General features: G+C 42.5%; 1 protein-coding gene, 1 long non-coding RNA gene and 1 pseudogene across 2 annotated transcripts in view; all 3 read left to right on the top strand.

The window, feature by feature from the left end:
* The window catches only part of LOC126589829 (rust resistance kinase Lr10-like), a 60,764-nt gene that overhangs the window by 22,179 nt on the left and 11,791 nt on the right, over nt 1-26,794 (top strand). The gene's annotated exons all lie outside the window — the stretch shown is intronic.
* LOC126590110 (uncharacterized) lies at nt 1,092-11,081 on the top strand. Its single transcript, XR_007612063.1, has 3 exons — nt 1,092-1,454; nt 1,831-2,312; nt 10,352-11,081. It is a non-coding gene; the product is annotated as an uncharacterized LOC126590110 (long non-coding RNA).
* On the top strand, nt 19,435-21,338 carry LOC126589959 (serine hydroxymethyltransferase 7-like; annotated as a pseudogene).

Raw genomic sequence — 26,794 nt, 5'->3', positions numbered from 1 at the left:
GGGGTTTTCTAGTAAAAAACGTCTTGTGTTGATTATTGTGTTTATTGGCTTTATACTTCAATAATTCTATATGATATGTGATCATCATAACCTATCCTTGCAACTAAGATAATCAACATTTGAATTTGTACTGAAGTAGATCTAAGTTAGCTGAGATCTCTTCAGTTTTTCAAGGGTTTAAATTGATTGCTTCCGCTATTGTTAATCTAATCATTTGATCTTAGTTAACTGGTGTTGCTGACTAGTTAGACAAATACACATACAGATTTTGAAGTACAGTTGAATCCACCTGGTATCAATTTCAAAAAGATTGGATGAAATTGGATGCGTAAAGTTATTAAAGTTTATACAACTGGATTTGTTGGGTTAGATATTCGATGAGGCAATTAAGTTTTGTAAATAAAAGGGATTTGAATGACGTGAAACTATCTTCTCTCTTCTTATTCTTTTTGGTAATATAAATTCGTATTTGTTTCCTTGTAAAAAAAATTATTTAAGTTGATAGCTTAATACCGAAAGTTTAAGCTGATAGCTTAGGAGTGCACCTCTGCCCATATGTTACCAGTTAACCTTTATCTGTAGGTCTAAGTTACCGTGTGTGCGTTTTTAAGGCTATTTCCAATGGAGAATGCTAAAGGTTTAAAAAACCAAGAAAGACCTGATTTGCCTAACAACTCATCTCCAACATATGACTGAGCTATAACTCTATGGAACCTACTAAGCTATTTTTTGGTCAAAGAAGCATCAAACTCGCCATATGTAGCCCCCTCTTATTCCTTTTTGTAGGACCAGCTCTTCAGTTGTAATAATTGATTCAATTTCAACCATTAGATTTGAAATCATCCAACGATAATTTAATTATACTAACTAATAAATTTAAAGTATAAACTTTAAATTAATAGTTATTAACGGTTCGGTTTGGTGGGAGATGGTTGAGCATGGCTATAATTCTGAGAGTAAGATTTCCTCCCCTCCTATTCTCATTCCCTTCCCTCTTCTCATTTCACACATTATTTTTGTCTTATTATCTCTTTAAAAAAATCAATATAAGATGTTGACGTGACTTAACGTAACGATTAGAAGAGGAGAGGAGAAGTTTGGAGGAGAGGAGAGAGATTAGAAGGGAGAGATCATTCTGGACGGGGTTTTGCCATAAGTTTGGAGATGAACTGACTACTAAACCTTCTCCGTGGACCGCTTTCTCTCTCTGAATCCTCTCCCGCCTACTGCCTCTCTCTCTCTCAACGTTACAACCACCAGAATCCGCCATTTATAGCCACCAGAATCCTCATGTTCCTCTCAACCTCTCATCTGAACTCATCCTCCTCTTCTTCCATTGAAGGTTTCTATTGAAGCGCGAACTCTTGGAGTCGTCATCCACTCCCTCATAGCCCATCGTTCGCTACTCTCACTTCCTGTCGCCGCCGTTGGTGGTGGTCCGCCCGATCACTGAGGTAAACTTCAGATTTCATAACTTTTTTTTCTTCTACTATCCGTGATTCTTAAAATCTCAGGAACAAGATTTGGCTGAAATATCTTGCAACTAACTATGTGCCGTTAGTGTAATTTTTTATAAAATATCTTAGAATTTAGGAACAAGCATGGAAATTTGGATTAAATAATAGTACCTATAACGTTTTTTAATCTGGATGATCATTTTTGTAATGAATTAATCGTCTGTTCGAATCGTTCTGCCCATTTTGGGAGATTCTCGTTGCAATCCAATGTCTGTTGAACTGCTATTCTCATTTTCCTCTGTTTTTCACAGAAAAGTATTTTCGTTCTCGTGTTTTGTTTCAATGTTGATGAATGCTATTTTGCTTTTTTCAGGATCAACCTGCTACAAATGAGGATATAATTCCAAGTTTCGTTTCTCAGTTTCCGGTTCAACTCTATGGCCTACCAACTGTTTGGTACTGGTTCTTGGTTTGGGTACTAACCAAGCCAAACTGGAATGAACTTTAAATCAGTAGACAGGCCCTTTCAGCCCCCAAGCATCCCACATCTTTTTGAATTCTGAATTCATTCCTCAATGGCTATAACTATAGTTTCAAACATGCGAACCTATTGGCTAATTTTGAGAAATGTAGGTCGGAGAACCCGCACAACCTTCACAAAACCAACAAAACACTCACTCTTTCACTCTCATAGACCTCATTCTTTAGCATATTGTCCATCAAATGACCTGGAACTTGGTCTTAAAAGTACGCAATCACAAGAACCCCGTAGTAGTACAAGCCAAGACCTGTTTTCATCAGCTTCTTTATCAGATTCTCTTTTGGTGGAAAAGATTTTATTAGGTCTGAAGCAAGGTAACCTCAACTCCGCCGTGTAAGTTTATCTTACATTGCCGGTCCCAAGCCCGGATAAAGGAGGAGGGGGAGGGCGTCAGGTAGTCGACAGCCGGCACTCCATGATCACGTCGAATCCTTATGAAAATGAATCCAGAACGAAATCGCGCTAAAGCTAGGGCGTCACCTGTAAGTGGCGCGCTGTGTGGCCCGAGCACAGTGATAAGTGAGCAAGGGTCGTTGTATCTCCATCGGCACCCGGATGCAGTGTTAAATGAGCAAGGGGGCTATAGAAACTTCTTTTCGAACGACTCCACTCAAAGTTGTTTGGGAGCATATGCTCCTATCAACTTTACACGGGACACACAAAAGAAGTACTTTGATCCTATTAGACGGGGAAGGGTGAAGAAGCTAGGACAGAAGGGTAGAGTTCAAGAGAGCAAAATGCGTTTAGGAACGTGGAATATAGGAACCTTGACGGGAAAATCTATGGAAGTAGTAGAAGTTATGGTGAGGAGAAGGATAAATATTATGTGCCTACAAGAAACTAAGTGGGTTGGGCGTAAGGCAAAGGATCTAGAAAACTCAGGGTTTAAACTATGGTATTCGGGCACAAATAGAACGAGAAACGGTGTTGGCATCATCGTGGACAAGACCTTGACACAAGATGTTGTAGATGTCAAGAGGGTAGGAGATAGAATCATGGCAATCAAGATTGTAATAGGACAAGAACTTATCAATGTGATTAGTGCGTACGCACCTCAAGTAGGGTTGGATACGAGTTCGAAGGAGAAATTTTGGGAAGACCTTGGAGACTTGGTGCAAGGAATTGCTCAGACGGAGAAGTTATTTATAGGAGGAGATTTAAATGGACACGTGGGCATGGAGACAGGCAACTATGGAGGTTTTCATGGTGGCCATGGTTTTGGGGAGAGAAACGAGGATGGGGAAGCTATCTTGGATTTTGCAATGACATATGATCTCTTCTTAGCCAACACCTTCTTTAAGAAGAGAGCAGAACATGTGATCACCTACAAGAGTGGGTCGTCAAAAACACAAATAGATTTTCTTCTAATGAGGAAAAGGGATCGTATAACTTGTAAGGATTGCAAAGTTATACCAGGAGAGAGCGTGGCTAATCAACATCGCTTGTTGGTGATGGATGTACATATCAAAAGAGTGAGAAAAAAGAACAAGACTTGGAAGTGCCCAAGGACTAGATGGTGGAATCTAAAAGAAGAAAAACAAGCCATTTTCAAAGAGAAAATAATCACCCAGTGTGTGTGGGATAGAGAGGGGGAAGCTAACCAAATGTGGGATTCCATGGCTAGTTGTATCCAAAAAGTAGCAAAAGAGGTATTAGGAGAGTCCAAGGGCTTTGCCCCACACCAAAAGGAATCTTGGTGGTGGAATGAGGAGGTACAAACAAAGGTGAAGGCTAAGAAGGAATGTTGTAAAGCCTTATACAAGGATAGGACCGATGAAAATGGTGAAAGGTATAGAAAAGCGAAGCAAGAGGCGAAGAAAGCTGTGAGAGAAGCTAAGTTAGCGGCTTATGACGATATGTATAAGCGACTAGATACCAAAGAAGGAGAGTTGGATATCTATAAACTAGCTAGAGCAAGGGAAAAGAAGACAAGGGACCTAAACCAAGTGAGGTGCATCAAGGATGAGGATGGAAAGGTTCTTGCTACAGAGAACGCGGTTAAAGACAGATGGAAAGGTTATTTTCATAATCTTTTCAATGAAGGACATGAAATGAGTGCTTCTTTAGGGGAGCTGAGTAACTCAGAAGAGTGTAGAAACTACTTTTTTTATCGTAGAATCCGGAAGGAAGAAGTGGTTGTAGCTTTGAAGAAGATGAAGCATAGAAAAGCATTAGGCCCAGACGATATACCAATCGAAGTGTGGAAAGTTTTGGGAGAGACAGGTATAACATGGCTCACTGACCTTTTCAATAGGATTTTGAAAACGAAGAAGATGCCAAATGAGTGGCGAACGAGCACTTTGGTGCCTATCTACAAGAATAAGGGCGATGTACAAAATTGCATGAACTATAGGGGTATTAAGCTAATGAGTCATACAATGAAGCTCTGGGAGAGAGTCATTGAGCATAGATTGAGGCAAGAGACACGGGTTTCGGACAACCAATTCGGGTTCATGCCAGGGCGCTCAACCATGGAGGCAATCTATCTCTTACGAAGATTGATGGAAAGATATAGAGATGGGAAAAAGGATTTACACATGGTCTTTATAGATTTGGAAAAAGCGTATGATAGGGTCCCAAGAGACATTCTTTGGAGGATTTTAGAGAAGAAAGGAGTACGAGTAGCATATATCCAAGCTATACAGGATATGTATGAAGGAGCAAAGACTGCCGTAAGAACTCATGAAGGACAAACCGAAAGCTTTCCCATAACTGTAGGATTACATCAAGGCTCATCCTTAAGTCCTTACCTTTTTGCGTTGGTAATGGATGAGTTAACAGGACATATTCAAGATGATATTCCTTGGTGTATGCTTTTCGCAGACGATATAGTGTTGATAGATGAAACTCAGGAAGGGGTAAATGCAAAGCTTAACCTTTGGAGAGAAGTGTTGGAATCTAAAGGTCTTCGCCTAAGCCGATCAAAGACAGAATATATGGAGTGCAAGTTCAGTGCAAATGGAGGCAAAAACGAGTTAGGGGTGAGGATCGGAGATCAAGAAATACCAAAGAGCGACCGTTTTCGTTACCTAGGATCTATCTTGCAAAAGAACGGAGAATTAGATGGAGATCTCAACCATAGAATACAAGTTGGATGGATGAAGTGGAAGAGTGCATCCGGCGTGTTGTGTGACCGCCGTATGCCACTGAAGCTCAAGGGAAAATTTTATAGGACGGCAATAAGGCCGGCGATGCTGTATGGCACAGAATGTTGGGCGGTGAAGCATCAACACGTACACAAAATGGGCGTAGCGGAGATGAGGATGCTTCGTTGGATGTGTGGGCACACGAGAAAGGATAAGATTAGGAATGAGGATATCCGGGGTAAAGTAGGAGTAGCCGAAATTGAAGGAAAGATGAGAGAAAATCGGTTACGGTAGTTTGGACATGTGCAAAGAAGGCCTATTAATGCTTCGATTAAAAGATGCGACTATGGGACAGAGGTTCAGGGCCGAAGGGGTAGAGGAAGACCCAGGAAAACTTTGAGAGAGACCCTAAGAAAAGACTTAGAGTACTTGGATCTAACGGAGGACATGACACAAGACAGAACACAATGGCGTTCTAAGATTCATATAGCCGATCCCACTCAGTGACTTGGATTTTCCAAGTCTCCAACCGAGAAGTTGTCCTCGCTCGGGAAATTAAGGGAACACTACCTCAACCTACATGCTCCACTCACAAAGCTCCAACATACAAGCTTCAACAAAAGAAAATTCAAAGAACTTAGCGAAGAAGGCTTTGGTGATTTAACACAATACGTTGAAATGAAGGAAAGCTTATTTATTGATATCCCCGATAAATTACAAATATGTACATATACTTGAGTCAAAATAAACAAACAAGAGGGAGCCTTCACAAAGGTCGCTTAGGAGAAGTCTCAGCAGTCGGTAGAGCCCCAGAAAGAGAAGGCACCGGAGGGGGATCATTCGGAGCCTCAGTACTGGACAGAACCCTAGAAGGAGGAAGCATCAGAGGTTGATCATTTGGAGCTTCATTACGCGGTACAGCCCCAGAAGACGAAGGCAATAAATGCCTTTGGAACAAACCCACAAATCTCTGATGATCAAGTAAAACCTGACCATCAGATTCCTTCATCTGGTCAAGCTTCCTCTTCATGTTTGTAGCATAGTCATGTGCGAGCTGGTGCAACTGTTTATTCTCATGCTTGAGCCCTCTAATCTCCTGTTTGAGACTCATCACTTCAGCTGCCAATGATTCAACTTGGCGGGTTCGAGCAAATAGGCGTTGGGCCATATTAGACACAGAACCTGCACACTGAACACTAAGAGCCAGAGAATCCTTAACAGCCAACTCATCAGACCGTTTAGAAAGTAGTCTGTTATCTTTGGGAGTGAGAAGGTTCCTGGCCACTACCGCAGCGGTCATATCATTCTTCATCACGGAATCCCCAACGGTAAGAGGACCAGTAGGGGAGACGAAGGATGGGCGCCATATGTTGTCTGGAGAAGGCGGGGCTGCCTCTTCAACAAGGTTCAAGTCAAAACGACGGTCGGAGGGGCCAGACATTTTCAAAGGTGTAGAAGAGAGAAGAGGTCGGACAAATCAAGATCTTAGAAGTGCAAGAATGGAGCTTCTACTGGTGGATATTCAAGTGTGCTTTGGAACTTAATGTCAGCCTCTATAAAAATCTGCACTCGACGAAGCTTCAGAAATCGAAGAGGCGTTTGCTTTCTCAAAAGCTGGGCTGCTCAGAGACCACGAGGGTCGATCTCAGAAATCGAAGAGGCGTTTGCTTTCTCAAAAGCTGGGCTGCTCAAAGACCACGAAGGCCGATCTCAGAAATCGATGAGGTTTGCTTTCTCAAAAGCTGGGCTGCTCAGAGACCACGAGGGCCGATCTTAGAAATCGAAAAGGTTTGCTTTCTCAAAAGCTGGGCTGCTCAGAGACCACGAGGGCCGATCTCAGAAATCGAAGAGGCACCTACTTTTCCAGCCTTGTCAGCACCTGTCACACGCACACTCAGCTTTGCGGAAATTATGGGCATTCTGTCGAAGATTTCTGGCGAAGTACAAATTTGAGACACGTGAAGCTTGCAACTCTCACTACATCGCTCTGACCAAGAAGGGTAAAAGAATAGCAAAGAAACAACACTAACAAAGTTTAGACACATAAATTTTGAAGGCCTAGCTACCATATTATTACCCACAAGGGTAAAGGAACAGTACCACTGCTGGATAATTGGAAAGTCCCGGTGTGTCAACCTCTGTGCTTCGTGGCAAGGTAAACTAGCAAACATGCCCAACCTTTACTCACATTCGAGAAAACACTCCCAACAAGATTGCTTGCCCCAAAATCGAAGAGGCATCGCCCTCCGAATCTCGAGAGCCAGACTCCCAACATGATTACTTTCTCAAAAATCGAAGATAGGGTAAAGGAACAGTACCACTGCTGGATAATTTGAAAGTCCCTGTGTGTCAACCTCTGTGCTTCGTGGCAAGGTAGACTAGCAAACATGCCCAACCTTTACTCACATTCGAGAAAACACCCCCAACAAGATTGTTGCTCCAAAATCGAAGAGGCACCGCCCTCCGAATCTCGAAAGCCAGACTCCTAACATGATTACTTTCTCAAAAATCGAAGAGAGGGTAAAGGAACAGTACCACTGCTGGATAATTGGAAAGTCCCCGTGTGTCAACCTCTGTGCTTCGTGGCAAGGTAGACTAGTAAACATGCCCAACCTTTACTCATATTCGAGAAAACACTCCCAACAAGATTGCTTGCTCCAAAATCGAAGAGGCACCGCCCTCCGAATCTCGAGAGCCAGACTCCCAACATGATTACTTTATCAAAAATCGAAGACACCGCTCTCCGAATCTCGAGAGCCAGACCCCCAGCAGGATTGCTTTCTCAAAAACCGAAGAGGTATCGTTCTCCGAATCTCGAGAGCCAGATCCCCGACAGGATTGCTTGTTCGAAAACCGAAGCGGCACCACTTTCCCAACTTCAAGAGCCGGATCTCTTTGGATAAAGCTTGTCTGTAATCTTCACACGCAACATCAGCTTTCCTGATACCACAGACCACTTTTTCAAAGTGCTCTGACAGAGTTAAAACTTGTGAAGCTGGCAGCTCCCACTACCGTGCTATGACCAAGCAGGGTAAAGGAATAGCATTATTACTTGATGTTAGGGAGACTCCTATATATGTCGACCTCCATCCCCAACGGACAGGCAGACCTGCAAAAATGCTCAACCCTTCCTCTTATCTGAGAGGGCACTCCCAACGAAGCCTTTCGAAATATTCAGCTTTCTTTCCCCCCGATAATACCTCTGTAAACAAGCTATACTAGAGCAAGAATATCTCATATCATCAGGGTTAAAAGCAAGAGTATCCCATATCATGCTTTTTCCCTGTCTTTTCCTTTGGCCTTGTTCTTACCTGCAAGACAAGGAGAAAGAGAGCAATCAGTCAGCACTTGGAATCAAGCTTCCAGCCAGGAACTGATTGCCTGGAACCCCTTACCTGATTACTTACCTGGCATTGCTCTCGAGTACTCATCTTCAACATCTTATGCTTCCAGGGAAGATACCGCATCTGCCTGAGGAACAGATAGGGCAAGTGAGAAGGATACAAGGAAGCATGTGGAGACAAGCGTAACAGCACACGTGCCGATACATCCACTACTCTGTCAAAAGCAAAAGTATCCCATATCAGCAGGGTCGAACGTACTCTAGATTTGATGGACTTGTTTTGACCCTCAAATTCTTCAGTCGGCCTTATACTCTGGAGGAAACCAGAAAACCCTCCAGCCCAGTTCAAGAATAAGCCTGTGGAAAGTTACTTCTTCAAAAGCAAAAGTATCCCATATCATCTCTTCTCATTTTTCTTCTCTTTATCCTTCATGCTGCCTGCGAGATAGGGAGAATGTGAACAATCAGCTGGAGCTCTGATTGCTTACCTTGTCTGTTACCTCTTTCAGCAGATCCCCTAGCTCGGCGACTTGGGGGACTCCTACTACATGGTTTGTATCGTGCTTGACCAAGCCTGAAACTACAAGTAAGCTTCAAGTGACATTGATACATTACCTTGTGCATCTCCACCAGTTACAGATACCACCCCTGGATGGAGGAAGAGTACTTCCAGAGAAGATTCCACATCTACCTATGAGACAGATAAGGAAAGTCAAGACGATACCACACTCTGGTACTTAGAAGTTTCGTGGTTACGAGATCATTCTCCCACAATATTTCCTAATGTCATTTGTACTAAATCATTCACTTGTACTCCCTAAAGGAGAGCTTGAACCTATGTACTTGTGTAAACCCTTCACAATTAATGAGAACTCCTCTATTCCGTGGACATAGCCAATCTGGGTGAACCACGTACATCTTGTGTTTGCTTTCCTATCTCTATCCATTTATATACTTATCCACACTAATGACCTTTCGCTACCTAGGATCTATCTTGCAAGAGAACGGAGAATTAGATGGAGATCTCAACCATAGAATACAAGCTGGATGGATGAAGTGTAAGAGTGTATCCGGCGTGTTGTGTGACCGTCGTAGGCCACTGAAGCTCAAGGGAAAATTTTATAGGACGGCAATAAGGCCAGCGATGTTGTATGGCACAGAATGTTGGGCGGTGAAGCATCAATACGTACACAAAATGGGTGTAGCGGAGATGAGGATGCTTCGTGGGATGTATGGGCACACGAGAAAGGATAAGATTGGGAATGAGGATATCCGAGGTAAAGTAGGAGTAGCCAAAATTGAAGGAAATATGAGAGAAAATCGGTTCTGGTGGTTTGGACATGTGCAAAGAAGGCCTACTGACGCTCCGGTTCGAAAATGTGACTACGGGACAGAAGTTCAGGGCCGAAGGGGTAGAGGAAGACCTAGGAAAACTTTGGAAGAGACCCTAAGAAAAGACTTGAGTACTTGGATCTAACGGAGGACATGACACAAAACCGAGCGCAATGGCGTTCTAGGATTCATATAGCCGACCCCACTTAGTGGGAAAAGGCTTTGTTGTTGTTGTTGTTGTTGTTGTTGAAGCAAGGTAACCTCACTTCTTTGCGCAGCTTTCTGTTTCGGTTAAACCCATCTCTTATTGTTGTTGTTCTTTCTTGCTGCGCGAAATTTTTTTGCAACTGGATCTGAAGTTTATTGATTTGATTCTGTTAAAAAGTCCTGATTTTAAGCATTCGTCACTGTCTTTGAGTGCAATGATTCACATGTTGGTGCGTGGTCGAACAGCGTCGGATGCACAAGCTCTGATTCTTAGAATGGTTAGAAAGAGTGGCATTTCGCGTGTTGAAGTAGCAGACTCTTTGGTTTCAACTTGTAGCAGTTGCAGCTCAAGTTCTTTGATCTGTTTGTTAGAACTTATGTGCAGGCTAAGAAGTTGAGAGAAGGATTTGAGGCGTTTCCGGTGTTTAGAAGCAAGGGAGTTTGTGTTTCGATAAATGCTTGATGAAATGCTTGAGCAAGGTTGTGCTATTGATGTGGTAACGTTCAATACAATTTTAAATGGACTATGTTGGGAGAAGATGCTTTCGGTTATACAAGTACAGGACTGTAACATTTTCCTCACAAGTTAGCTCATACGTACGGCCGCAGTGTTGAGGGTCTCCTTTCAACCGAAATGGAGAGCTTATGTCAATATTGCCACAAGAAAGAGTACAATCAGAATTATTTTCAGGTATCCATGTTTGGGAACAAATAAAGGGAAGAAGAAAGAGTAGAAGAAGGGCTCCATATGCAACAGGTAAGAGACTTCCTCTACACATGGTAAAAGATACTTCCTCTACATATGCAACATCAATCAGCAAGTGATTTCGATGGGTGGTTGGGCAGATGGAGAACCTTTGGTGGATCTGCCATGGTATCAACAAAAGTGAAGTAAGAAGGCATGGAGATGGTCGCCGGTGAAGGAGAAGGATTGGGCTGGGCAAGGAAAGAAGATGGAGAAGAAGAGAGGTGCTTCGTCTCAGGTACAAAATGTGTTTGGTTACAGAGATCGAAAAATATTAGAAGAGAGTTAAAATGCTAGGTGTTTTAAATTCCATGTAAGATGGTCAGTAAATTGGGTACTTCCAAGTATTATTCTTTTCCTTTGTTCCATATATATATGTACATATGGTGTAAGTAGGAGAAGAAAAATCGTCTGTAAAAATCACTTACCTTTTTTTCTTTTATTGAATGAAAAAAAAAAACACTTTAATAAACAATTTTTTCAACATAACAACTATAGTTATTGCAAAAACTTTAACAATATATTAAAAGCGTATGCAAAACACAAGTCTCATCAATATTAATTCCTACAACAACAACCAAGGCTAAATTAAGAGGACAAATTTGCACAACCAAACTATACCGACAACTCTAAATTCTAGAAGAATAATGCTAAGGAAACTAATTTGTAGAATAAATTTTGTAAACTCAATGACATGGAAGTTTGATAATTAGATTATTATTTCAGTGTTAATTAACGTGTTTATTTTTTTTTATTAATGACATATTATTTAATTTGTAAATTTAATCTACAAATTTAATCTACCTCGCACTACTCAATGTAGAATAACCAATATTGAAGCCACACGACCACAGAACCCACCTCATCTAACTCGGAATAACATGTATAATAATGGGTTGATCTGGCCCATCTGGGGAAAAGAAACAATTTCTAGCATTCCAGTTTCACGTTATAGCGAGTAACAGTTGCATAAAAGCGACTAAAAGTTTTTATTTGATAGCGATGGTCAATAACCCATAAGACAATCTCTAACTTTTGGAGTAAAACTCAAATTTTAAGTTTTAAATTTACCTCAACTAGCTCCAACTTTTAGGGCAAATATGAGTTAAAACTTAAAACTCATTTTTGGAGCAAATTTAGCCCTGGATTCCCCCTGTGTTAGGGGGCTGGCCCACCATATATGTATATTTTTTTTAGTTTTATATTTATAAATTCATTGAATCCAACGATTAAAATCTAACTTGATTAAATCCAACGGTAAAGAAAGATATCTAACGGTTCAAATTTAAATCCAACGGTTAAAGTAATTAAAAAAAATATTTTATGTGTTTCATATTCATTCGTAGTGTTCCACGAGTTTCATGGTCTCGGTTTAATGATTTTTCAATATTTATCGGAATCTAAATATTTATAAGTTAAAATGTTCATAATATTAAATTAGGATAGTCTACATCATTTATTTATTTTTTTAAAAGGTTACTTAAAGAAAGAAATGATCCTAAATTCATTTTTTAATAATCTCGGGCTAAAAATTTAACTAGAATGGTTGGAGGAGAAAAACTGTTTCTGAGTTAAAATCTAAATTTTATGAGCTAAAAAATTTAGGTTTTAACCCAAGAGTTAGAGATGATCTAAGCAAATCACGACCAAGTTGTTAAAAACAAAATTGGTGGAAGATTTAAAAAATTTAGAAAAACGTTTTGGGGGGTACGAAATGGAACGAAGGGGTGAATATAAAAAGAGATTATTATTTACCCAAAACTTATTTACCCAAAACATAGGGGACTTCTGCAATCTCATATCTTATACACAATCATATATATGAATTACCAAAGATACCAAACTTGTACAATCAATATTCTCATTGGATAGAATGCTTCTGATCAATTTCTTGTGCTGGTTTCTAATGATAGCAGATGCTCGATTTGTAAGCACAGTGTATGGCGACAGAGTAGTCCCTGAAAACTGCAAAGAAGTAAGTTACTGTGAACACCACGGTCCAGCCATCCGATTTCCATTTCGACTTAAAAGGACAGCCGTTCCAGTGCGGTTATCATGGCTTTGATCTATCATGCACCACCGACGGCCGAACTGTCCTTGAGATGCCATCCTCATCTAACAAGCTCATCGTTGAAACGATTAACGACGCATCTCAAGAAATCGGAGTACATTTCCAAAATGATTGCACGCCTAAAGATACTTTATTCAGTTGTCGTCACCATTGCTTGAAACAGACGGATATTGTCTAAGAGCACCTCCAGCGGGGGAGGTTGCTCGGGGGCCAGTGGATCAAACAGTAGCAAATTGCTGGGGGGATGACCTCCAGCATAGGGAAGCCCGAGCGACAGGCGAGGCCCGAGGAGCAGGCCCGTCGAGGATTGCCAGCCCGAGAGCCCGAGGGCTGCGTCAGGCGCGCGCGTGGGCGCAAGTCGTCCGACAAAAAAACAGGGCTGGGGCCCGCGAATTCAGTTCTGAAAAGTTACCGTTGGGGAAGCCACGTGGCTTCCCCATGTCCGTTCGATTGAAACGGTCCTATTTTATGGACCGTTGGATTTCCAACGGTAAAAAACATTTAAATATCTCATTTAATTTCATCCGTTTGATCTAAGATCAACGGTCCACGTTATTAGGCTTTGTAAATTAAAAAGAAAAAAGAAAAAACAATTTAAAAATCTAAAATGTTACCGTTGTGACACGTGGCACAATCTGGAGTGTTGGAATTTAAATTTTTTTAAATCCAACGGCAGAGATTAATTAGGTAAATAAAAATTAAAAAAAATGTAAAAAATCAGAAAAAAATCAGAAAACAAATTATGAAAAATTATAAAAAATTTTGATTTTACTTTTCTATAAATACCTTCTCATTATCTTCTACCCTACACCACAATTTCATATTTTCTCAACTACTTTCAACCACATTCCTATCTTTCTCTCAAAGTTTCAATCCAATTTTTTTTCAACAAAATGACTACTCAAGTAGGTACGAATTAGACGCTTCTTGAAGATGTTGCGTTGTGTACTAGTTGGGTTCAAGTTACTCATAATTCGATTACGGGTAATGAGATGCAGTTGCGAGAAATGTGGAGTCTTATTCATACCAATTATCTTGATAAAATGGGTGGGCAAAGAACTAAAGAATCGATGTCCAGTCGTTGGAAATTACTTAGTCAATCGTTTAGTACGTGGAGAGACGCCTTGGCACAAACTAGTGGTAATATTCGAAGTGGAGAAAATTTAGCGGATCAGGTAACAATATATTATTTATTTGTTTGTATTATTTGTTAGCTACTTTCATTATATTTATTTGTTTGTATTATTTATTTGTTAGCTACTTTCATTATAATTATTTGTTAGCTACTTTCATTATATTTATTTGTTTGTATTATTTGTTACCTACTTTCATTATAATTATTTGTTAGCTACTTTCATTATAATTATTTGTTAGCTACTTTCATTATAATTATTTGTTTGTATTATTTATTTGTTACTTACTTTCATTATAATTATTTGTTTGTATTATTTATTTGTTAGCTACTTTCATTATAATTATTTGTTAGCTACTTTCATTATATTTATTTGTTTGTATTATTTGTTACCTACTTTCATTATAATTATTTGTTAGCTACTTTCATTATAATTATTTGTTTGTATTATTTATTTGTTACTGTAGACATTGAAATTTCGGTAAATAAATGTTGACCGATAAATCAAAGTGTCAACGCTCATGTATTACATAAATTTCACACGTAGCGTGTGACTCAACGAAAATGGAAATGAGTTGGAAAAGTCATCAAATAGGACACGTGTCAACACCTGGCAAAAACGACTTATTTCATCTAGGATATTATATTCAAAATTAGGCCTTGGAAAATTCTATAAATACAAGCCCATTTCATTCATTTGAGGGGGGAGAATTTCATATTACACCTAGAAGCTCTGAAGCTCTGAAGCTCCGAACCTCTCAAGCATCTAGGTTCCCGAAGAATCAAGAAAGCCTCATTCGTTCTTCGCTCATCGTTCTTCCAATATCAAGCCCCAACGGCCCTTTGGATCAACAATCATCCACCAATTCAAGATCAAGCCCCGACGACCCTTGAAGAAACTGTTCTTCGTTCTTCGTTCATCGTTCTTCCAAGATCAAGCCCCAACGGACCTTGGATCAACAAGCCACCGTTCTTCAAGATCAAGCCCAAAAGCCCCTTGAAGATCCGTTCATCACCGTTATTCAAGATCAAACCTCAACAGCCCTTGAAGAAACACTCATCCTCAAGATCAAGCCCCAACGGCTCCTTGAAGATCCGCTCAAATCCACTTTCAAAGATCAAGCCCACGGCCCTTAAAGAACGTTCATCCAAGATCAAACCTCGACGGCCCTTGGATCAATCACATATTCATAAATCAACACCTTACGGAGATCGAATCAGAGGATCAAAATAGAGAGAGATTGTAACCCAAAAACCATCAAATACAAAATATTATTTTGTGCACGTTGTTCTTGTCTCTTTCGTTTCAGGAATTTTCCGTGTTTACAAATTGGCACGCCTAGTGGGGCAATCTCTACCTCCCATCTCTTTCTCCGTTCAAGGAATCCAAGCACACCTCAAAGTCAATGGTATCAAGCAAGGGACAAGCCATTCTCGCAACCACTGAGGGAAGGATCCTAAGCACTTCTGTCGCAAACGGACAATCCATTGGCGCCACAACCGCTCCTCAACATGCCACTTCAAAGTTGGTGCTGCTAAAAGAACAAGGGGAGCATCAAAGGTGTGAGTCTGTCATCAACCTGACCTCGCTGGGGGCACCGAAGCATGCTGCTGAGGCACACAAGATGACATCCCAAAACAGCCAACGACGTTCTTCGTCAACATCTTGGATGTCTAAAGGAAAGTCACGTCTATTGGTTGCACAAGTCATGACCATCGGCGTTACCTCCATCGAAGAACAACTGGCTCAAATGAATGAAGCGATCGTAAGACTAACACAGATTGTTAAAGAAAAAGACTTGCAAATCGCTGCACTCGTCAGCCGACTGGAGCCACAGGACGACGAGAACCCCGACCCAGAGAATGATCCACTAAAGAGAAGAGATGACGAAGAAGATGAGCCTCAGGTGGAGAAAAACGATGTGAAGCCGGAGCCATACCAAGCAGCGGCACTCATGGGATCTCTTTCTATCCAGCAGCTGCAAGAGATGATCACCAACACCATCAAGGCACAGTACGAAAGGAGCTCAAATACCTCCGGGTTGTACTCAAAGCCGTATTCAAAGAAGATCGACGCCTTAAAGATGCCGAGGGGTTATCAACCACCAAAGTTCATGTAATTTGATGGAAAGGGAAACCCGAAACAGCACGTTGCCCACTTCGTTGAAACTTGCAACAACGCAGGAACCGAAGGGGACTACCTCGCCAAGCAGTTTGTGCACTCGCTAAAAGGAAACGCCTTTGAATGGTACACGGACCTAGAGTCTGAGTCCATCAACAGCTGGGAGCAATTGGAGCGGGAATTCCTCAACCGCTTCTACAGCACCCGCCGCACTGTGAGCATGCTAGAGCTAACGAGCACAAAGCAGTGGAAGGACGATCCAGTCATTGACTACATCAACAGGTGGCACACTCTAAGCCTCGACTGTAAAGACAGGCTCTCAGAAACCTCTTCAATCGAGATGTACATCCAAGGCATGCAATGGGGTTTGCAATACACCCTTCAAGGCATTAAACCACAGACCTTCGAGGAATTGGCCACTCGCGCCATGACATGGAGTTGAGCATCGCCCATCATGGGAAGAAAGAACCGGTCGCCGACTACAAGGACAACAAAGTTCTTGGGACAAAGGTGGAAAAGGCTGCATGGAAACCCACCAAGGAAGCGATGACGGTCAACACATCTCCCGTCAAAATCTCCACACGAGGCAAGGCAATTCAAACTGAAGCTTTTCGTGATCAAGAGATGTGTAGACGCACTTTGAAGGAGCTTGAGAAGAAGACTTATCCATTCCCCGACTCTGATATGGTTGCCATGCTGGATGACCTGTTGGACAAGAAGGTGATCAGTTTGTCTGAGTGCAGACGGCCGGAAGAAATGAATCGTACCGACAACCCAAGATACTGTAAATTCCACCGCTTCATCAGCCATCCAATTGAAAAGTGCTTCATACTGAAAGATCTCATCATGAAGCTAGCACAACAAGGGAAAATTGAGCTTGACCTCGAAGACACGGTTGCAGCACACACTACTGCTATCGTGTTTGAATCACTCGATCATATGCATCTCCAAAGCATGCATGACCATTCCCGTCAATGTTCAAGTCACATGACACCTCCTACACAGCCATCACCGGGGGCAAGCAAACAAGATGCATCTACTGGTGATAAGAAAGGGTGGACATCGGCGACCTACAAAAAAACGAGGAAGCCAAGACCACAAGCGACAAGGCCAAAAGAGGAGCCTAAACCCGCCCTTCAAACTTCAGTTTTCGAAAAGCTGAATCATTCAAAACCTAGAATTTCGGCACTTGATCGCATCAGTGGTCGAGACCAAACTTCCGTCTTCAAGAGGCTTGAGACGCCAACACCGCAAAGATCTGTCTTTGAAAGGTTATCAAAACCCAAGAAACAAAGCGGCATAGCCAGATCTCCTCCACAACGGTCGGCTTTGGACAGACTTGAAGAAACTAAGAAGCCTTCTAGAAACAGGAAGACAACGCCAAAGGGAGAGAAGTTCAACAGTCTAGCAAGAAAAGACGATGTTCAAAGCTTGATTCCTTCAAGGATGAAGCGCCAAGGAACTTTAGAAGTCGACACAAAAGGACCACTGAAGGTAAGGAGGCGCACCATCATCTACACTGGCTAACCTTCACGGCAACAAACCCAAGAGGACCGCACTGAAGAGGAGGCCCAAGAAGACAAAGAAGACGAAATCCTGGAAGAAGACGTCACTTCTGGCTCTGTCAACTCAAAATCTTCACCTCAATCACTAGGGTCATGCTCCAAAAACATGCCAGTCAAGCCGAGTGAAGTTGAAGGATGGACTTATGTCACTCCGAAGAAACTGCACAAGAAGCATATGTCTTCTCCACAAGTTCACCAATGGGAAAGGGGGTAAAACAGCTCATGTTCACTTCCAGAACAATGTGAAAGTGTTGGAGATAATGAAACTTTGACACGACGATCATCCATCCCCATCACGATGCGTGACATCTTCCCAGAAGACTTCTTCAACTACGCAGTCAAGGCTCCTTGCTATGAAGATTGCGAGGAACGACTCTCTCAGATCGCTTGACGAACCGATGCTCCTTGTTCGCACGAGCCTAAACTGCACGAACCAAGGCTCCTCGCCTGCACGAGCCTAAACTGCATGGCACAACGCTCCTGGTCTGCACGAGCATAAAAGGCAACACCAACGCTCATTGCCTGCACGAGCTGAAACTGCAACACGGCACAAAATGCTCATTGCCTGCACGAGCTGAAACTGCAACACGGCACCAAATGCTCCTTGTCTGCATGAGTTGAAACTGCAAACGACACCAACACTCTTTGCCTGCACGAGCCTAAACTGCATGGCACAACGCTCCTGGTCTGCACGAGCATAAAAGGCAACACCAACGCTCTTTGCCTGCACTAGTTGAAACTGCAACACGGCACCAAATGCTCATTGTCTGCACGAGTTGAAACTGCAAACGACACCAACACTCTTTGCCTGCATGAGCCTAAACTGCATGGCACAACGCTCCTGGTCTGCACGAGCATAAAAGGCAACACCAACGCTCCTTGCCTGCACGAGCTGAAACTGCAACACGACACCAAATGCTCCTTGTCTGCACGAGTTGAAACTGCAAACGACACCAAAAAAATATGTATTCATCTTTCTTTGGAAGGGTACGTAGGCAACTTGAATATTCAATTTCAAGTTCAGTCACATCAAAATATAAATAAATGTTTTATTAAAAAAAAGATGAATACATATGTTTATGTATAAAAAAAAGTTATTAATGTATTATTAAAATATATATATATATATATAATGGTGGGCTAGATTGTTAGGAATGAAGCCAAAATCGTGAGCCCAATGAGCACTCAATGGCTTGAAGCCTAAAACCTTGAGTTCCTCTTCAAACAGAAGGAGCCCATCTTCAACCACTCCCTCGTCATCAACATCTAGGCCCATCTTCACTTGACTCCAAACTAATGAGCTTGCTGTGCAAGGAGCTTCTCAAAACCCAAAATCCACTTGGACCAAGCTCTCCAAACCTAGCAAGAAGACCAAATCCAGACCTTCCTTCCACTTCAAGCTCGGGTCCAGTTCATCATCATCATCATCTCCCATCGACTCGTTCCGGCGGTACAACCGCGACTCAGTCAACCACAAGAACCAGTTCAACAGCTACGCAGGTGGTGCCAAAGAAGGCGATGACAAGCAGTGGCAGTGGCCAAGCATCGCCTTACAGGCCCTACCGCCACCTCAAGATCCTCCGCGGGCACGAAGACCCCGTCGCCTGCGTCAAATACTCCAACGACGGCACCCTTCTGGCCTCGGCGTCACTCGACAAGACCGTAATTCTCTGGTCCGCCTCCACGCTATCCGGGCTCACTCGATGCCTCTGACCGCCGTGAGCTTCAATTGCGACGGTTCGATTGTCATCTCCGCCAGCCACGACGGGTCCTGTAAGATTTGGGACACCGAGTCGGGGACTCTGCTGAAGACGCTGATTGACGATAAACCAGCCCCCTTCGGTTGCGGACCCGGAGGTCCATGAAATTATGCAGAAGGAAAAACATCGGCAGTTCAAAGGTATTGAATTGGTTGCTTCTGAGAATTTTGTGTGCAGAGTTGTGATGGAAGCTCTTGGCAGCCACTTGACGAACAAGTACTCCGAGGGTATGCCCGAAGCGAGATACTACACGGGCAATCAGCATATTGATCAGATTGAATTGCTATGTCATGAACGCGCATTGGCAGCTTTTGGTCTTGATCCTGAGAAATGGGGTGTCAATGTCCAGCCTTATTCTTGTACCTCTGCGAATATCGCAGTCTACACCGGTCTTTTGCTCCCAAATGATAGGATTATGGGCTTGGATTCGCCTTCGGGAGGGCATATGAGTCATGGGTATTATACTTCAGGTGGGAAGAAGGTAACGACTGCCTCGATATTCTTTGATAGTTTCCCTTACAAGGTAAATCCGCAAACAGGGTACATTGATTTTGATAAGCTTGAGGAGAGGGCGGTTGATTATCGTCCCAAGATACTTATTTGCGGTGGTAGCTCATACCCCAGGGAGTGGGATTATGCCAGGTTTAGGCATATTGCAGATAAATGCGGAGCTGTGTTGATGTGTGACATGGCTCATATTAGCGGTCTTGTGGCAGCCAAGGAATGTGCAAGCCCGTTTTGATTATTGTGATATTGTTACGTTAACAACGCACAAAAGTCTCCGGGGTCCTAGAGGAGGTATTATTTTCTACAGAAAAGGCACAAAATTAAGGAAGCAAGGTGTACATCCTACTGATGAGGGTAGTAACAATTATGATTTAGAGGAAAAGATAAACTTTGACGTTTTTCCTATCCTTACAAGGAGGTCCTCACAACAATTATATTGCTGCTCTTGCCATCGCCTTAAAACAAGTAGCTACTCCAGAGTATAAAGCATACATGAACCAGGTGAAGAGAAATGCACAGGCCTTGGCTAATGCTTTGTTAAGAAGAAAATGCAGATTGGTGGCTGGGGGTACCGATAATCACTTGCTGCTTTGGGATCTGACTGGTCTTGGTATAACAGAGGAATGCCAGAAAATATGTTGCCGATTATCAGAAGTAATCCATGGCTCCCACGCACTCATACCCACCTGGACCTGCAAGCTGAGAACCAGCAATAGCAGTGATGGATGCACACGCCGCAACCACCACTCTCAACCGTCGTCTCCGTCAGTCTTCCAGAAGAAACCAAATGGATGCGAAGGCCCACGACGTTGTTGCGCAGCGCTTCCGTCGTCACAACGCCGTCATCAACTTCGAGCCCTCATCCGCCTCACTGCTGACCTCTGGGACACCGTATGCACGGAAGTTCTCACCGATCTCGACTTCCCCGATCCTGATGTCAACGCCATCCTTAAGTCTCGCTTCTTGCCGTTCTCCACCAGCCATTCCTCGTCATCTGTGGAGCTCAAGTCCCTTATTGACGGCAAGAGCTAGTTCTGCATTCTTCTTTTGGAGAAGCGCATGTGCACGACTTTTGTAAGAAGAAAACTCACGTTCAAGACGATTGATCTCTTCCTTGAGGGCTGCAAGTTCAGCATGCTTCGCATCAAACTTTTGTGTTTGTGCAGACACATCTTACGAAGAAAGCAGTGAAGCTCATCTCTGACGGCGGATATGGGCTGACCGAAGTGGCGGGGCTAGTAGAGCCAGCGAAGCCAGCAACTGAGAAAGGGAGGCTGAAGTCGAAGCAAGTAGTGAGGACGGTCGTGCTCCCTGAAGCTTGCAGGACAATGAAGTTCGTGGCTGGGCTTTTGACGACGATGTTGATTGACGGATGGTGGAGCTCGTGATGGGCAGAGATCTTCGGCGAGACTCTCGTTGGGAGAGTAGGGTGTCTTGAGAGATTCCCTCGAGCTCGTCACTATGACCACCGTGATAGCAAAAAGCTTCAACGACCACCGTCAAACGACTAGCCGATCGTGAAGCTCGAAGCACCATCTTCTCGGCCTCCCTGCTCCGCTCCCTGCAGAAGTTCCTCTACCCATCACCCAAATTTATACAGAAAAAAAAATATATGAAAAAAAAGGGGTGGTGGTGCATCTGGCACCACGTGAAAAAAAGGGAAATGGTGGATCAAGCACCATGTGAAAGCAGACGAAAAATAAATAAATAAATAAATAAAATAATAAAATAAAATAAAAAAAAGAGAAGGTGGATTCTTGGTGGCTAGCACCATGCAAAAAAACAAAGGGAAAATGGGTTTTGGGATGGTGGATCACTCCACGTGAAAATATATATATATATATATATATATATATATATATATGTATGTATATATGTATGTGTATATATATATGTGTGTGTATAATATATATATACAGCAAAAAAAAAGCATTAAGAGAAATAAAAGTCCATTTTATTTATTTTTTCTGGAAATTTTACATAAAATTGCATTCTACATACAAAAAAAAAAATAAAAAATTTTACAAATGTGCAAACAAACGGGAGGGAGTCTCTATTGCTCAGGTGGTGTCTCAGTACTCGGTGGAGCTCTAGGAAAAAGAGACGTCGGAGGTTGACTGTTTGAAGTCACACCACTTGGTGGAACTCCAGGAAGAAGAGGAGCCGAAGGTTGATCATGAGAAGCTTCATTACGCGGTACAGCCCCAGAAGACGAAGGCAAATGCTGCTGGAACAAACCCACAAACCGCTGATGATCAAGTAAAATCTGACCATCAGATTCCTGCATCTGGTCAATCTTCCTCTTCATGTTTGTCGCATAGCTATGTGCGAGCTTATGCAACTATTTATTCTCCTGCTTGAGCCCTCTAATCTCCTGTTTGAGACTCATCACTTCAGCCGCTAATGATTCAACTTGACGGGTTCGAGCAAATAGGCGTTGGGCCATATTAGACACAGAACCTGCACACTGCACACTGAGAGCCAGAGAATCCTTAACAGCCAACTCATCAGACCGTTTGGAAAGCAGTCTGTTATCTTTGGGAGTGACAAGGTTCCGGGCTACCACCGCAGCAGTCATATCATTCTTCATCACCGAATCCCCAACGGTAAGAGGACCAGTAGGGGATATGAAGGATGGGCGCCATATGTTGTCTGGAGAAGGCGGGACTGCCTCTTCACCAAGGTTCAAGTCAAGCCGACGGTCGGAGGGGCCAGACATTTTCAAAAGTGTTGAAAGAAAGAAGAAGATCGGACAAATCAAGATCTTAGAAGTGCAAGAAAGGAGGTTTTACAAAGCGAAAATTCAAGTGTGCTTTGAAACGAACTGCGTGCGTCTATAAAAAATCAGTACTCGACGGGATTTCAGAGATCGAAGAGGCGAACTCAGAATTCGAAAAGGCCATTCAAAAATCGAAGAGGCAAGCTCAAAAATCGGAGAAGCATCTTGCTTTTCCAGACGCATCGGCACCCGTTACACGCAAACTCAGCTTTGCGGAAATCACGGGCAATTTGTCGAAACGCCGATCCCAGATATCGAAGAGGCGCCAGTCTTTTTCAGCCTCGTGAACACCTGTCATATGCACACTCAACTTTGCGCAAATCACGGGCAATTTGTCGAAGATTTTCGGTGAAAAAGAAAGCACGTGAAGTTTACTGTTCAATCATCAAACGATTGCCGACAAGAGTGAAAGAACAGTACCATTTATTAATCCATATAAATGTCCAACTTCACCATTCATAGCAAGGCAGACATACAGAACCTTTCTTCATCTCCGAGAACCTTTCTTCATCTCCAAAAAAATGCTTTCCCAACGAAACCTCTCGAGTCATTCAATGTTCCTTATTCCTTGGGGTACCTCTGTAAACAAATGACACCAAAGCAAAAGTATCTCATATCACCAGGGTAGAAAGCAAGAGTATCTCATATCATGCGTTCTCCTTGTCCTTTCCTTTGTCCTTGTTCTTACCTGCAAAGACAAGGATAAAGAAAGCAATATGCCGGAACCTCCACTCAAACTCGGGTAAGGAACCGACTGCTTGGAACCCTTCCCTGATTGCCTACCTAGCACTGCTTTCGAGTACTCGTCTTCCACTGCTGCTGTACTTTCAAAGAAGCTGCCACATCTGCCTGGAGAACAGATAAGGCAAGTGAAAATGATACCTTGCAGCATGTGGAGACAAGGTGCAGAAGGAACAAGCAGAGAAGAATGCGGTCTGCACAGTCAACTCAGCAGAAGGAGTCCGAACTGAGGAACTCGAGAAGCTGCCACATCTGCTTGAAGAAACAAGCAGAGAAGAATGCAGCATGCACAGTCAACTCAGCAGAAAGAGTCTGAGATGAAGAACTCGAGAAGATGCCACATCTGCCTGAGGAACAGATAAAGGAAATGAAAATGATACCTTGAAGCATGTAGAGACAAGTGCAACAAAGCACGTGTTGAGTCATCCGCTACTTCTTCAAAATCAAAAGTATCTCATATCATCAGGGTTGCAATCATTCTGGACGGTGGATTCGTTTTGACCCTCAAATTCTTGGGTCGGCTTACTAGGCGTTGTGGGCTGCACGTGCCGATTCACCACCCTTGAATCAAATCCCTAAAGATCAAGTCACCAACTGGAAGAATAGCCCATCAATCTTGAAGATCATACCGTTAACCAAACTGCTCAGGTGTGAATTAGAAAGATTGAACAAAGCAACAAGTTGTCACCTTCACCTCGTGCCCGCTTGCCATGTGTTCGAGTCAACCTTCAAGAATCAAGCCTCAACGGCCCTTGAAGAAGTTTCCAGCCAAATTCAAGATCAAGCCTCGATGGCCCTTGAGGAAATCACAAGTCCGATTCAAGATCAAGTGTCTATCACCCTTGAATCAAAACCAGTTCAAGAATAAGCTGTGGAAAGTCAACAAATGCAACAAAATACGTGCCGATTCATCCACTACCAAAGCCAAGGATCATCTACCACATGAAGCTCCTTGTGGTCCAATTTCAACCTTCAAGATCAAGCCTCGACGGCCCTTGAAGAAATTTCAAACAAAAAATTCAAGAACAAGCCTCAACGGCCCTTAAAGAAATCTCAAGCCCAGTTCAAGATCAAGCCTTAAACGGCCCTTGAAGAAATCTCAAGCCCAATTCAAGATCAAGCCTCAAACGGCCCTTGAAGAAATCTCAAGCCCAATTCAAGATCAAGCCTCGACGGCCCTTGAAGAAATCTCCAGCCCAATTCAAGATCAAGCCTAGAATGGCTCTTGGATCGACATCTGCAATAAGGGACTTCAAAACGCATCTCCTACACGTGACAAGCACATGTATACGACGTGCCTTGAAGTGGGGGCATTTGTAGACATCGAAATTTCGGTAAATAAATGTTGACCGATAAATCAAAGTGTCAACGCTCATGTATTACATAAATTTCACACGTAGTGTGTGACTCAACGAAAATGGAAATGAGTTGGAAAAGTCATCAAATAGGACACATGTCAACACCTGGCAGAAACGACTTATTTCATCTGGGATATTATATTCAAAATTAGGCCTTGGAAAATTCTATAAATACAAGCCCATTTCATTCATTTGAGGGGGGAGAATTTCATATTACACCTAGAAGCTCTGAAGCTCTGAAGCTCCGAAGCTCCGAAGCTCTCAAGCATCCAGGTTCCCGAAGAATCAAGAAAGCCTCATTCGTTCTTCGCTCATCGTTCTTCCAATATCAAGCCCCAACGGCCCTTTGGATCAACAATCATCCACCAATTCAAGATCAAGCCCCGACGACCCTTGAAGAAACTGTTCTTCGTTCATCGTTCTTCCAAGATCAAGCCCCAACGACCCTTGGATCAACAAGCCACCGTTCTTCAAGATCAAGCCCAAAAGCCCCTTGAAGATCCGTTCATCACCGTTATTCAAGATCAAACCTCAACAACCTTTGAAGAAACACTCATCCTCAAGATCAAGCCCCCACGGCTCCTTGAAGATCCGCTCAAATCCACTTTCAAAGATCAAGCCCACGACCCTTAAAGAACGTTCATCCAAGATCAAGCCTCAACGACCCTTGGATCAATCACATATTTACAAATCTACACCTTACGGAGATCGAATCAGAGGATCAAAATAGAGAGAGATTGTAACCCAAAAACCATCAAATACAAAATATTATTTTGTGCACGTTGTTCTTGTCTCTTTCGTTTCAGAAATTTTCCGTGTTTACAGTTACATACTTTCATTATAATTATTTGTTTGTATTAATTATTTGTTACTTATTCTCATTATAATTATTTATTCTCCCACATTGTGTAGGAACTTGAAGCACAAGCTTGGTATGGTGCCAAAACCAAAAGAAAAAACAAAACATTCACCCGGTTTGAATGTTGGAATATTGTCAAAGATTGTCCTAAATTTAGAGTTGTGCATGTCGGTCCAGAAGTTTTCATGAACAGCACCCCTCTACACTCTACACCCGAGCATGCCTCGCATGATCATGATGAAGAAGTGCCTGAAACGCCCCCCGTTGAACAAGCGTCGGGGTCGACCCGTTTTCCAATTAGGCCTCAAGGTAAGAAGGCTTCAAAGAGAAAAGGTAATGCTTCCAAGAATGATTATGCAAAGTATATGGAAGATCTTGCCCGCCAAGGTGAATTGAATTTGGCCCGGGAAATGGCTAAATTTGAGGCTGATAAGGCTAGAGAGGATGCAAAAGCTGCAGCTTTTGACAAAAAATTTGAAGCTGATGAGAGAGAAAGAGAACTACTTCGGCAAGAAAGGGAACATAGAAGAAAAGAAAGAATGGCTGAACGAGATCGTGACATTATGAATGACCCTTTAGAAGGGAAGTCTCCAGACTCTAAATATTTTTGGAAGTCGGAGAAAGCAGACGTGGTGCGAAGGAGGCGTGCAAGAGAAGCGAGAGCAAGAGGAGATGGTCCTAGCACGACAAGAGAAGATCATCCTAGCACGACAAGAAAAGATTATCCTAGCACCACAAATTGGTTAGGTGATGGTTATCATCCATTCACGAGCCCATAATTTTCCAATCAATTCGGGTTGTAATTTCTTATTCATTGAATATAGTACTTTATGTTGTTTCCAATTTATTGAATTTAGTACTTTATTCAAAACACATTTAAACACACCAAATAAAATAACATCAACACACCAAATAAAATAAAATTACATTTCAACTCACTAAATGAACTAAAAAAGCACACCACATAAAATAAAATAAACACACCAAATAAAAACAAACACCAAATAAAATTACATTTCAACTCACTAAATGAACTAAAAAAACACACCACATAAAATAAAATAAACACACCAAATAAAAACAAACACTAATGAACTTAAGTATCTTCAGCACCCCTAAATTCCCACTGGTGCTCTATCAAGTCAAGTTGGCGGGCATTGTGCATATATGATGTTTGAAGTGCAATATA

The sequence above is a fragment of the Malus sylvestris genome, chromosome 2, assembly GCF_916048215.2.
Source record: "Malus sylvestris chromosome 2, drMalSylv7.2, whole genome shotgun sequence".
Classification (NCBI taxonomy): domain Eukaryota; kingdom Viridiplantae; phylum Streptophyta; class Magnoliopsida; order Rosales; family Rosaceae; genus Malus; species Malus sylvestris.
Note: the sequence above shows the minus strand (reverse complement) of the source record. Positions and strands in the feature narration are given on the sequence as shown.